This window comes from Macrobrachium nipponense, chromosome 27 (assembly GCF_015104395.2).
Source record: "Macrobrachium nipponense isolate FS-2020 chromosome 27, ASM1510439v2, whole genome shotgun sequence".
Classification (NCBI taxonomy): Eukaryota; Metazoa; Arthropoda; class Malacostraca; order Decapoda; family Palaemonidae; genus Macrobrachium; species Macrobrachium nipponense.
This window is the reverse complement of record NC_087216.1, coordinates 14320143-14334954: the sequence shown is the minus strand read 5'-3', so window position 1 is coordinate 14334954 and position 14812 is coordinate 14320143. Positions and strand designations below refer to the sequence as shown.

General features: G+C 37.0%; 1 long non-coding RNA gene across 3 annotated transcripts in view; it reads left to right on the top strand.

Moving 5' to 3' along the window:
- Positions 1–14812, top strand: part of LOC135200848 (uncharacterized) — a 330641-nt gene that overhangs the window by 264730 nt on the left and 51099 nt on the right. For all 3 annotated transcript variants that reach the window (XR_010311379.1, XR_010311380.1, XR_010311378.1), the window contains one exon: positions 11964–12094. This is a non-coding gene — a long non-coding RNA (uncharacterized LOC135200848). The remainder of the gene's footprint in view (positions 1–11963; positions 12095–14812) is intronic.

Sequence of the window (14812 nt, the reverse complement as noted above, 5' to 3'; positions counted from 1 at the left end):
GGGGTTCGCCTCTGCTCTTCCAGCCTGTTTCGTTGTTGTTGGCGGCCAGTGAGGTTGATGGCTTCAGTCCTTCTTCTCCTTTTTCTTCAGTACGACTCCAAGATTCTCTCTCTCTCTCTCTCTCTCAGTGCGTGTATGTGTTCGTTGGTGTGTGCGTGCGTGTCTGTCTGTGTTTTCAGACTTCAGTCACTACGCATGGCTTGATTTCTCTGTCTCGACCGCCTCTGTCTATTTCCCTTTGTTTGTACATTACGCCTAAAGTACAGGCACTAGAGGCGAATTAATAAAAGTCCAAACGTAATAATAGTAATTCCATCAAACCAAATACCTCGTTCTTTTGCCAGGAACGACTGAGGGGCCTTGAGCCAGATCGCTTCGCTCGCTATCAACCGGAACTCATAGTCACACCACAACCGGTTTACGAACCATTCTGAAACTTTAGAGAGGAAAAGAAAAAATACGAGAGACTTGCGCCTCCTCCGAAGGTCTTCTTCTTGACTGTGGGTGTCAGTCCCGCTCAGACCCATTCTTACATGTTAAAGCCCGGGACTGTCCGGACACGGACGGGGCTGTGACTACAGCTACAAGAAGAGGTCTACGACGAGCAACAAAGCCTGTAGTCGCGGTTCAAGCCAAGAGCCTAAAAGAGGATCTCTCGGCTCGCTTCTCAGTCAGGCAGACAGGCACGCGCCCCAACCGCCATCAGACGAGGCTTCTGCCTTATAAATGTCGAGGTTCCGCTGTTGATAGTCTGTCCTATCGTCCGTAATAAATGAGGGAGCTTCCTTCTCAGTCGTCAGTTGCTGGCGAGGAAGAGATATTGATTGAGCCGAGGATTTTTGGCTAGTTTGAAGAAGAGCTCTAGGCCTATGGCATTGTTTAGGCTCTTCGAAAGCCTTCATTTCTAGCGGTACCGAGTGGCTGGAGGCCTTCACCACTCTAAATTCAGCTTGATTGGCGAAAGAGGCAAAAGAAACAAAACGAACACCTGATTTCCGTAAATAACCGTGTAGTCAGGTTCGACTTATTTGCTGTTCGTTCGTGTTGTTGTTTGATTTATGGGTCTAGCTAAGGAGCCATCCCATTCAACGCATCACAATCCATTTAAAGGGGATCAGACACACTTCAGGATCCCTCGCTCGTTCATTCAACCTCGTTGCCAGTTGATCAGTTGAGGGGAAAGGGAGGGGGAGGGGGGGTGAGGGGAGGAGGAGGAGGAAAAAGAAGAAGCCGGAGGAGGCACAGAGGGAAAGGAGGAAGAAGATGGAGGTAAAGAGCATAGCAGGGGGAGGGTGGGGGACATTGAAGGCTATACGGCTATCGCCATGCATTCTCTCTCTCTCTCTCTCTCTCTCTCTCTCTCTCCAGTGTGTCACTATTTATAGTAAATGTATATCATCCCCAGTCCAGTCCCCTCTCCCCCACCCCCACCCTCCCTCTCTCTCTCTCTCTCTCATATGTGAATACACACTCTCTCTCCCTCTTTCTCTCTCCACGATGCATCTCTATTTATAGCGAACGACTATCATCTCCAACGACTCTCTCTCTCCTTCTTCTTCTTCCTGTTATGAGATAATGACGTTTACTTTAATTATCACTGTTCAAGCTGTCAATTCGGAGATAATTGGCAATAAACAACGTTAGCAGCTGCATTATTTAATCCCACTTAATTCGCGCATTCGCGACAGGTGGAATATATTTAAAGAACTTGATTAAGATACTTTTTTTATTTTCGTTTTCTGTCTTGGAAGCAAATCGGCTTTTGCTTTCAAATAGCGAGAGGGTGGCGGGGGGGTGGGGGGTGGGAGCCTGTTTACTTTATTTTTCATTGCATGTGTCAATTACCCAGATGTTGTGACGCCAGATAAAATACACAATCAATCAATCAGTCATTGCATGTTTACTCTGTCTAATCAATTATCTATTAGCTTTTTAATTTTTTTTAATTTGCATTGTCATATTTCTTCAAGGCTGTATCATTATTTTTGCTGATTTTTTAACAACTACTATTTTCGAAATAGTTTAATTCTGAGGATTCTACCGTTAATGTTCTTTTTTTCTCCATCTTCATTCTTTTGTTGAAATATTACAAATAATCAAGCTGTTTTGCAACTTCCATTTTTCCCTTCGTTAATTCGTATTCCTTCTGAACATGTGTTAAGAACCCACTGCTTTCAGTTGTTGCCAAGCCAGCTTTTCAATACTGTCTTACACTTTGAATCTGCGCTACGAAGCAATCGATGCATAAAATAATGGCAGTTGAAGGGAGGTATGATTTTGAAACATTATTATTATTATTATACATCGTTGTTTTTATCTTTATTAGTAGTAGTTGTTGTATTAACAGCCATAATGGTAAGCAGCATCAGTAATAATTAGAATGATAAAAATAAAAATAATAGAAATATTATCACTACTAAAACTGCTCCAACTGATGATCAAGAAAAAAGCATTAGTATGTTGCTTATTTGTCCATATATATAACAGGCAGCGTTTCCAGATGAAAGGGAATTATTCGTAGTGTGGGAAAATACCTTTGGAGGTAGCATTCCAAGTGTTAGGTAAAAAAAAAAAAAAAAAAATATATATATATATAATCATATATAATATATATATATATAGTATATATATAGTATCATTATATTATATACATATACATATATATATATATACATATATATATATATATATATATATATATATATATATATATATCATATATATATATATATAATATATATATATATTCTACGGTAAACGTCCGCATATATTATATATATCTATATATATAATATTAAGAATAATATATAATTATATATATATGTATGTATATTCTACGTTAAAACGTCCGCCACTTTTTTTTATTCTGTCTGCCACTGCTCCCGCACGGCCTCATGCTTTGAAGAGCAGCTCATATATTCCTTAAGATAATCAGCCAAATGAAGATTTGTGTTATCTATAGTTATCAAGTATAAATGAAAGTAGACAATGAGAAAAGAAAAGAAAGTAATTTTTGTTCTTGTCCTCTTAGTCACTATTATTATTATTATTATTATTATTATTATTATTATTATTATTATTATTATTATTATTATTATTATTATTATTATTGTTTAGAAGATGAACCGTGTTCATATGGAACTAGCCCACAGGGGCCAGTGACTTGAAATTCAAGCTTCCAAAGAATATGGTATTCATATGAAAGAAGTAACAGAGGGTAATAGGAAATGCAGAAAGAAGAGATCACTCATTAGAAAAAAGACAAATTACTGAATAAATCGATGAAAATATAAATGGATTATTAAAGTACAAGGAAGTATTATTTTTACAAGTAAGTAGGCAATTTCATATTTTTGCAGATATCTAATTAATAACTCTTTCAATTACCATTTTCTATTAAAAAGGGATAGTTTATTATTTCTTTCATTATTTTGTGTTCTTATTTGACATGTGTTCAGAGCCTACAGCTTATAATTGTTACCCTGCGAACTTGTCGTAAACATATGTCGGCAACTTACCGCAAAGATATGATAGGCCGGTTGGAAACAAGTCAGGGACCTTAAGTAGAGAACAAACCTCTGGCAACTACCGGGTGAGCGTATGAAGAACTGGTTAGGACTACTATTGTATTCAACCTGTTGGTGATGTGTGCGTGATATGTTGCCGATGTGTGTGTGATATGTTGCCATGACATGTATTACTGTAGTGTTCAGCTCATTTGTTTGTATATTTGTATATTTTCCCGGTGTTGTGGATGTAATGAACCTCATTCTGTTGTGATTCGCAACTGTCAAGTCATCTTTGAGTTGCTATAGGTTTAGCTTGCCTTGGGTATTTGTTATTATTATTATTATTATTATTATTATTATTATTATTATTATTATTATTGATGGTGGTGGTGGTGTTATTCTTTTCATTGTTATCAGCTGCAAAAACGAGAGAAAAACAGGCAAATAATGGTAATATATACTACAGTATGAATGTCACGTAAACAGTGAAAGTTTTTTTTTTAATCCACATATATTAAACAGCAAAAGTCGTTTCATATCCAGTTCACAATACCTCGGGAATAACTTACACCCAGAGGGAATTACAGTCATAATTCTCTTTGGGTGTAATGCTATTCCCGAGGTATAGTGAATGAATGCTATACGACACATGTCGTCAACCGGAGATAAACTAAGCAATCCTGCAACTTCCTCGTAGCTCTAAGCCAAATTAAATAAACATCAAGCCTCAAATCTCGGTAAACCAAATAACAGTTACGGTGATAATGCCCTGTAATTCCAACACTGATATGACGACTTTTAAAATGCCTTATAGCAGCCAACAGCGATGACAAACGCGCCATCTGCGACACCTGGTGTTCCCATTTGTTGCAGAAGACCTGCTTCTGCAACAGATTTCAAGTTCTTTTAGAAGACTTATGTCTGAGAGTTCTATTTTACGCCGTCCGAAATTTTCATCTTTGAAATCATTTCGACCTCAGTAGCCCCAGTCAGTCATGACGCCATGCAAAACTTAACAGATAGATAGATAATATTTTCTACATCTGTTTCGCAGCTTCCGTGAGCGTATTGCAAATATTCAGGACATCTGCGGTACGTTCAGTGACAGACCGAATCAGGTGCGGTATCCGAGGTACGTGAAATGAAATTCTTCACGCATTTGATGAGTCTGATTTTGATATGAATATATATTTGTATTGCTACTAAATATGATGTACTTCTGTATTGGTACATTTAAAGGTTTGCAGAATAGATTACCCATTTTGGTAGGTAATCGGCCTCTTGTAGAGCTTTTCTGTAAAGCAGAGATTCTTGAATCATAAGAAGAATCAGGTCTTTAAATCCCCTAAGATTTCAGTAAGAATACCTTAAGATTTGTTTTATCTAAGAGTAGAGATAGATTTTTAGCTTTCCATTCGTGAAAATAAAGAACAAAAAATTAAAAAATCAGCTATTTGTTCACGTGTGTACTAATATTTACTACAAGTTCAGTCAGATCTTCCGTTTGTTATGCCTTTTACTTTTTTGTTGATAAAGCCATGGAATCTTGACATTTTCTGCCGCTTCTACTGACAGTGGAAGGAAAAGAGCAATGGCAGTGTTACAAAAGTGTTTTGCAAGAGATTTATTGCAGTCCATCTCTGTTGGTGTCTTCAAGAAGCTTAGTCGTAGTTTCGCATCATCTTTGTATTTACGTCCATCACTGTCATCCTAAATGTGGCATTTACACTCAAAATTGATTGAAAGTTATTGATAATGCCTCTGTTCATCATATAATTTTCTTACATTCCAAAGTGGAAAGAGATGGGTCTATTAAAACCATTTGCCAAGTGTCCAGACAGTTTCGATTTTTCTAAATCCTTTTTTTGAAGAGGATAATCTTTACGTCGCCTAAAGATACCATGTCGTCAGACAACTGCATTATACAGTTTTTATTGCTTCCGGACTTTTTTTTTACAGTTTTTTATTTTCGCATATTAAAGGACGTGTCTTTGATATGACCAAACAGCTAATGAGAGAGAGAAACCATGAGCTGACGGATTGCCGTTACATTTTACTTAAATTTGCCACAATTTAATCGACTCTATCACTTAATAAGAAGGGCGGTCAATCACGTAAACATGACGCCTTTTTTCCCGCGGCATCTAAATTTTAATTTTCCGTTTCCCCAAAAGCCACTCGTCGTCTCGTTGCTTTTGACCTTTGATTGTGCGACGTCAGGGCCGCAAAGTGATCGCGGTTCACAAAGGTTCACAAAAGGTTCTACAACATAATCATGCGCTTACAATCTCTAACCATCTAATAGCCATAAAAGCAAACCCTTAAACGGACTCGAACCGCTGAATAAAAAGACCGTAAAAACTCAAATGGTCAAGAAAGCCGGAGAGAAAGAGATGCTGAGGGCAGAGTAAAAGCAGCAGGTGGCATTTTCGTTATCTGGTGAATCAATTGTACACACACACACGCAAATATATATATATATATATATATATATATATATATATATATATGTGTGTGTGTGTGTGTGTGGTATCTATATATATGTATGTATGGATGATTATATATGCATATATATATATATATATATATATATATATATATATGTTGTATTATAAGTTTTTTCCGGAACTTGAGCTGTCCTAGTGACGTTTTATATATATCTATTATATATATTATATATATAGATATATATTATGATATATATTTATATAATTTATATATAATATATATATTATTTATATTTTATTTAATATAATATATAATATATATATATTATATAATTATATTTATACACATATATGATCATATATATACATACATATATATGTATTTGCGTGTGTGCAAATCTTGCAAACTAATATGTCGGCAGATTCTTCCCAGCGGACTTTGCCTGACACCAAAAAAATATTCCTGATTTAAAGGGTTTTCTTTCTATTTATTCTTCCGAGGACAAATCCAACTTTGCTCGTTTTCTCATTCAGAAACTGTGCAGTACTGATGGCTCAGATCTCATCTGATTTACGAGTTTGTTTCTGCCGAGACCCAAGTCCTGATAACGGAAGTTTTGGCGTTTACTGTCCTTACTGATGGCAGTCAAGTGCGACTTTTTTTTAACGCTTTTTATTTTCCTTTTTAAGACGCTTTTGCTAAGGGGAAACAGAATTGCCTAGGGTTCTTATCACATCTAGAGGTAGTTACGTCATGGTTTGTGTTTGTGGGGTTAAATGCAATATGATTGAATATATAATTTATATACGTATGTGTGTGTTTTTTAAAGTAGAAAAAGTTTCGGAGTAGTTCTCAAAATTGCTTTAGTTCTCTATATTTCTGTCTCCTTCCATTTTTTCATAAGTAAATTTAAAGTTCACAAATTTTTTAAAATATATTCACATATGTATGAATGTATATGTATAAATGTATATTTAAATGTAACTGTAATAACTACAATGGCTCTTAATTTCTCTAATTCTTCACAGTTTCTGGATACGGTTGTCACTACAAAGCCTTAGATCCAAATACAAGTATATGATGTAATTCTGATGTCCGTAGCGTTATATCAGAATTACTTCATATTCTTGCATGTGGATCAAAGGATTTATAGTGACAACCGTATCCAAAAAGTGTGATGAATTCGAGAAGTTGAGAGGGCGTCGTGGCTATTACTATTACGCACGTATTTAGTAAAAAGTGACTAGCAGATTGTGTGTATATACTATATGTGTGTGTACGTCTGTATGTATATGTATAGATATACTATACCTACATATATTTGTTATATATGTGTATGTGTGCGTACCTGTTGTATATTTTAGTGTAAAAGTAACATTCATACGTCTAATACCACGCGTGTTACTAGGTAGGTAGTTAGTTACTTGGCAATACTCCAACATATAGCAATTACTTGTAGCCGCAGCATGTTGTTAAGTCCATTTTGACGGTACATGATCTTTATTGCTAAATATCTTTAGTCTTTTTTGTACAACTTCGAATTTACTTGGAAATAAAGTGCCTTGCTTTAGCGCGCACTTTTCGTTCCTAGCTTTCATTTCGCACAACACTATACTGTAAATGTATTTCATTTTTCTTTCTCTTATCCACATAAGCAACAAACTGCTAAGTCAAGTATGCTTCTTTTAAAATCCAAAATGCCAAACCCGGACCTTTTCAGTTTTCCCCCGTAATTTTCAAATTGGTCTCATTAGCCTACTAATGACCCCAATGAGCTCACACACACTGTCGAGGATATTGTGCCGAGTCATCGAATTTCCTCTATTTCAGAGGTGCTCCAGATCCCAATTATAGCCATTGGGAATCGGTTGTGCATAATGACAACGTTGCAGAATCAACTGCACCCAATTAACTTCGATTGGAGCTAATCAAAAGCCGTTATCACATCTGCAATGAACCTATTACGCGATGGAAACTAGTACATGATGCGACTATAGGCGGATGTGCTTTAGCAAAACACTGTCAGTCGGTTGCATGAGCTGAAATATGCGCCTGTTTCTGGTTTCCTAGGTCTAGTTCTCTTCCTGAAGAGGGTGCATGAATAAGGAAAAATGGATCGAATTTACAGTGCATTTGGTAGTGACTGTTCGATCTGCGTAGAGAGCTATCCAAACCGTCATAATAAATTGCGTAAATGAAAATCGCTGCATTAATTCGGGGCTTAAGAGGCTCTGGAATTCCTATTGACGTGACAACAGACAAAAGCGAAGCTCAAACCGTCATATTTGTGTCTCGCGAGCTGAATATTGAATAACAAGAGTTTATAAATATCTCACTGAGAACGTGCTGAAGGGAGCCAAGTAGTGATATTCGAAAGGCATTTTTCGTCCTTGACGCGAAGGGCATTGTGGGTAACCGTTAATGGTGGAATTTGGCGGGAAATCGCTTCTAATCGGTCACTTGATAACGGTAGAGGAAGTCCAGCTGCTAATGCTGAAGTAATGGTACATCTTTTGGCATCCCTTGAGACATGATAAAAACAATATATAAATCCCCACCATCAGGTCTAACAACAGCAGCTATTATTGCATTAAGTCGACTTGATTGAGCAACACACCCTAACTAATGGTTTAGAAGATGCTATTCAATTGAAACTCATTCAGTGCATTGCGCAGATTTGTTGGAGCTCGTCTTCTTTTTTTATCATATGCTCATATTGTTTTCTTCTTTGTTTCCTCTGCATTTAAAAGGAAGAGGCTGAGGAACAAAAGCAGGAGACGGAGGAGGGGGAAGAAAGGAATTAGGCGGAGATTCGGTTACATTTTCGCTCTCCCTAATTGAGATGAATCTCGCCTCGGTGTTGAACTCGTTTTTCACCTCGTTAAGCGCTGTGGGTAAAATGTAACACGAGATGATTAGCGTGTAAGTAAGAGGTTGGAGTGTGTTAGCATTCCGTTTGTTCCCTCCGTACCTCCCTACCTCGCTCCTTGCTGAGATAACGTGTTCAAATTCAAATCTAGATCATATTGGCCTAGGTGATCCTCTTGACTATAGTTAGCTTCGGGCTCTTGATTTTAAACTGTAGGACTTACTGATTGGAAGCTGTGTTACACGCACTAGTAATCGGTAGCCGAGTGTATTGACAGTGCTTGGAGGTTAGCCAGACTATGTCTGGTGTTCCACTAAATGGTGTTGCAGGGCCCATGCTGATTTTAGTCATTATTAACGACGTTATTGCTTGACTTGAAAATAAAATTGTAAAGCCTACAGATGAAATTCTTCTGCCTCCAACTAGATTTGAGTGACTGCTATTTTGATCAGAGATCTGAAGCAGATCATTTTGTGTAGTAATTAGACTAAGTAAACCAGTTTCGTGTCGAGATTCCAACCCATGATCCGTGGTATCAGTGCTTAATGAATCTGAACCATTAACTGATAGTTGGTACTATCTTTGACCATAAGAGCCAAAAATTCTATATAAGGTTTTGCATATTAACAGCTATGCTGATATTAGCGCCACATGCTTCAGGTCTTTTGTTCTATGACTGTTGACTTATTTTTCTCCGGATATCAGCAGCATCGTGAGATACTCGTCTCAGACTGAACTGTTCGATGGAGTTTTCTTTATTTTATGTGAACTAAGACTTAGACTATCGCCAGAAGATATACAGCCGAACAGTCAAACAGGGACGTGCAATACCCTCGGTAACCTTACCTCTAAGTGTGCGCACAATACTTCCCTTACAGTGTGTCAGAGTCGACATCATTTTATTGTTTATTATTACCTCAGTAGATGAAACCTATTCACATGGAACAAGCGCACAGGGGCCACTGACTTGGAATTAAAAGATTTAAAAGAATGTTGGTTTCAACCTCCCACCGCAGACCCCACACTGCAGCAGTAATTGATCATGATACAGAGCCTGGGATTCTTCATCGCCCTGGGGAAGGCGCAAACCCTCGACATCTGAACGGCATCCCACAACGCTAGCCACCATACCAGCTGACCAGTGAAGTTCCATAGTATCACACTGCACAGGAACAGATCTTATATTCATTATACTACAGAACAGTGGAATAGGTTGGTTGCCTTAGATTAAAAAGATATAGATGTGTGTGTGTGTGTAGGGATTTATTTATGTAGTGATATATATATATATATATATATATATATATATATATATATATATCTAATAAAAGGAGCCCATACACAAAATGTAGAGAGAAAAGTACTATATTTCAGAGACTGCTGTCTCTCTCTTCAGGTATATATATACCTGAGAGAGACAGCAGTCTCTGAAATATAGTACTTTTCTCTCTACATTTTGGTGTTTTTTATGGGCTCCTTTTATTAGATGGAATTCTGTTGTTACAGAACATTTTTACCAGTCATATATATATATATATATATATATATATATATATATTTGGTGTACACATATATATGATATATATATATACATGTATGTATGTATATATATATATGTATATATGTATATATATAATTAGTATATGTTTCTCTGTGTGTGTATCTGTTCGTATTAGTCGGTAAAATCATTTGCAGACATTAACATTCCTCTCAATTTTGCCAGTGAAGCGTTCAACCTTCTCGGTAGAATAGCGTCAGTAACTCTGCATCTTGCAACAACTCACTTCTTCCTTGAGCCCTAGATAGAGAGGTAGATATTCAAGGATAATTCCATGACTGTGCGATTTAACCGAGGACACGTGTGAAGCCTATCGCTTTTTCAGCTTAATAGTTTAATAAATGCTGAAGTGATTTAACCTCGGTGTGTAAGTTAACGCTGTCATACTTTGTAAGCTTCATTCCTTGTGTTTTTTAGCTACGTTGATGAGTTTTATTAACATGATTGTTAATGGTTTCGCTCTTCATGTTACAAGTTTGGCAGAGAGCTTTCGAGAGAGTGTTCAGATTTCTGATACCATACGGGGATTTTAATTATGTTTACAAATGCCTGCACACACACACATGAACATTATGTGTATATTATATATTAATATATAATATATACTATATATATATATTATTTATAGATATATATATAATATTATATATATTAGATATAGATATATATATATATATATATATATATATATATACATGTTTGTGTGTGTGTGTGTGTGTTTAGAGTGAAACACATAAACATGTATATATATACATATATACATATATATATATATATATATATATATATATATGTGTGTGTGTGTGTGTGTGTGTGTGTGTGTGTGTGTGTGTAGAGAGAGAGAGAGAGAGAGTGAGACAAACTGAACATGTATATATGCTCAAACGAATAATTCGATACGTAATAGAAATTATATCATTGTGCCCATGATCTGGAACGAAAACAATACGCCCACTAAATACTGGAAAATCATAAAAGTAAGGAAGTACAAAAGTAATCTGCTTGTCAATAAGACTTAGAGGTATGAAAGACTTATTCCCTATCCTAAAACATCCAAAAACGTGTTCTTGTGGAAATAAACCGCAGTTTCTTTCCATGGAGCTATGGGCAGAATGCTGGCATACAGTTTCTCAACTACGAAAGCGACGCCCGAAACAGATTCCAAAAAAAATAACGCATAGAACGAAACGAAAGCGTATTAATAATGAAGGTATGAGTCCAACTACGAGGCAAGTTTCCTTTGCAAGAAAGTTTACTGTACTAAAGTGCGCCAAGTATTTAGGACTACATAAAAGAGCACAGGCCTTAAGAAAACGTTTTCTTTTTTCTTTACTAGAGTGTTGTTGAATGTTGTTGAACTAAATAGTCTTTGGGATTTCGTATTTTTAACAGATTTATATTTTCACTTGATTTTGATGACTGCCGTAAACACAAGCTGACAAGCACAGTCACATCATTTTCTGCTTGACTCCTGGTAGTAGTACCTTGTTAATGAAAGCATTTCAAAGTATTCTGGCTTTTTTATTTATTAAAAACAAAATCATAATATTCCTTTGTTTTTTACTGCTTTTCTTAACAGATGAACCCAACGACCCTGGATACTGCAATTCCCAGGCAGCTGAGTCGAGCATTCTAAAGATGAATTCCTGGTCAAAATTTAATCCGCACCGTTGAGCTTTAGAAGTTATGTATATGAAACGTTTGTTCAAGGTAAGTGCCATTATTATGTGACTTAATTCTTTACTTGTATTTTGTTCATCTATTTTTATAATCAGTTTTCTCTTGAATCACGTTAAAACATCTTATTACGATGTACTAATACATTCGGTCAATTGGTAACGATGTCCCGTTTTCATTCAAGAGATATATAGATATAGCTGTTGACTCAGTTTGTTTCGTTCTGTACCATAGGATTTTTAACTGCTCCCAAACGCTAAACAACCAGCAGAGAGAAAAAGTTACGGCATTGTTGCCAATTCTGGTGCCTAGAAACTATATAAATATATATGCATATTTTTAGAATAACTCCCACATTCCTCCAGTGCTACACTTTCTTTCTTTTGTCCCTTAATAGAATAATTCACGCTGAAATACGGCTTCCTATCCGCCCACCCCCTCTACTACTTCCCCCTGCGTACCTCTCTCTCTCTCTCTCTCTCTCTCTCTCTCTCGTGAACACAGTAGCTGAAATTGGCAGTTCCCCTCGCGAGGACTCAACGAATCCTTAAACGGAAAGGCGCACAGCGCACATCCCCTTTGGTGCGATGCCTTGTCATTCGCTGGCAACAAATTACACGTTGTTAAAGTATACGTAAAATGCCACGCTTTAGACTCTTAGAGGCTGTTGTGTCGTTTATCAACCGTAACCATATCATGGCTACCGGTTGAGAGACAGCAGACTGGAGTTACGTACGCACGCACTGATATACAGAACTGGTGCTGCTGTCTGGCTTGATTAATACAGGGTGTCCATAAAATCCCAGGACCATTACAAGCAATAAATACTCGTAATGGCTGGGACTTTATGGACAGCCTGTATAATGGCTAAGCTAAACGGGCAGACAGATAGAGAACGTAGGCAGTCCCGACAAGCAGATATTGGTGTAAAATAGATTGTACAATAGACAGTATAATAACAACTATATTCAAAGTAGTCACATATTAACTGTATAGGAAAATAGTCACATAACGGACAAACAGTGATGAAAATAGTCATCCAACAGACAGTGGACGAGAACAGCGTAAACATTAATCGAACAGACACACAACATCTGAGATGAAACAAGGTAATGTAGTTGAAGAAGATAAGTAAAACAGCTAGACTGAAAAAGTGACACTTGCAGACAGACTGAAAAGCGAAAAGTGAATAAATAAATAAAAGTCATAAATAAACAAAAACCACTTGTTGCCTCCATGTCGTCCCACACACAAGTCATGTTCAATTTCACCAGACAACTTGCGCATTTTGTACACAACTACGGAAATCCCTTTTGAGGTCACGCAGGAGAAAATCATATGTATATGGCTGACGAAAGTACCTCTTCTTTTAATATACAATGAAGGTTCGTTTACACATTCCATTTAATGTCATCGGTTTGCGTGTCTTTCCTTTTAGACCTCATTGGAGACGGGTGTCATATTTCGAGGCCTTCAGTTGAGTGAGTCTAGACTATAGACTAGACTCATATTTATTCGAGGCCTCTTTGCCGGGTGAAACAATTTTTGGGGGGTTGCGTTCCATGATCTGAGGTAGTACTGTGATACTTAGTGAAGAAGAAATTCTTAATTCTGCAGAAAGTTTGATCACTCAGAGAAAAAGAACCCTTTGTTTCAGTTAAAAGTTGTAGAATAGACCAATAAAATCGAATATCTAAATTGGAAACAGTTAAATATATTCGTATACGTCTTTTAATCATCCTTTCAGAATCACAATGTCACCGTAACATTCATTCAAGAAGAAGAAAAAGTGAATGTATGGCTTTGACAAAAGAAGCTGCAGAGGCGTCACTCCTCCTCCCATTCATGGCTGTCGTCCTTGCCTGTTAAACGACTTGTGCTATAAATGTCAACTCTAATGCTAGTTTACATTGCGGAGTAATCATTTAATATCCACTCTCTCTCTCTCTCTCTCTCTCTCTCTCTCTCTCTCTCTCTCTGCGCGTGACAAAAATATTTCCCTATCAAGAACTACAAGCAGAACTACGTTCAGCCATCAAGAGCATTATGCATTTTAAAAAAAGTGTAAATTCACAAAACGACGTAAACTGTAATCTAGCACTTTGCATTTTTGGCATATTCATTATTTACTACGCATGCGCAAGTTGTCTCAGTCTAGAACGCGGCGCAGAAATTCGTGTTAATTCCTTTTCTTTTGTAACCGTCTCTGGCATATACTAAAGGCACGGGCCACGAACCCACAAAGCTTCAATGAATTACGGCAAAGCGGAGACCGTGAAATAACAACCAAACGATATAACTTGAGCCGACTGAGCGATGAAAAAGAACAACACGATCCATACAAACAAAAACGAAACGGCTCGGAGAATGAAATCTCTCTTGTGCTCTTATCCTATCAGACGCGAATTCAAACAGATGGGAGTTAAATGGCTCTAGAAAATACATTTGATAGAAAGTAAATGTCACGGCCATGAGAAGGAATTAAAAGGAATTATCTGAAATTGTATACGTTTATGGCTGACTCGGTCATGAATGGAAGCGGAGGGATGAATGGGGTGGTTGTTGCTCATTGTTATTTTCGTTCCTCTTTTCTGTGCTATGTTGTTGTGCTCATTAAAAAAAAAAAAGAGGTTGGTACAGTGTATATATATGTATGCATATAGCAAGGTAATATTTTTGAGACAGCGTGGACGTGTCTTGATGAAGTGGACATCGGTGAGGATCGAACGGTAAGTGTCTGGGAAACCATCT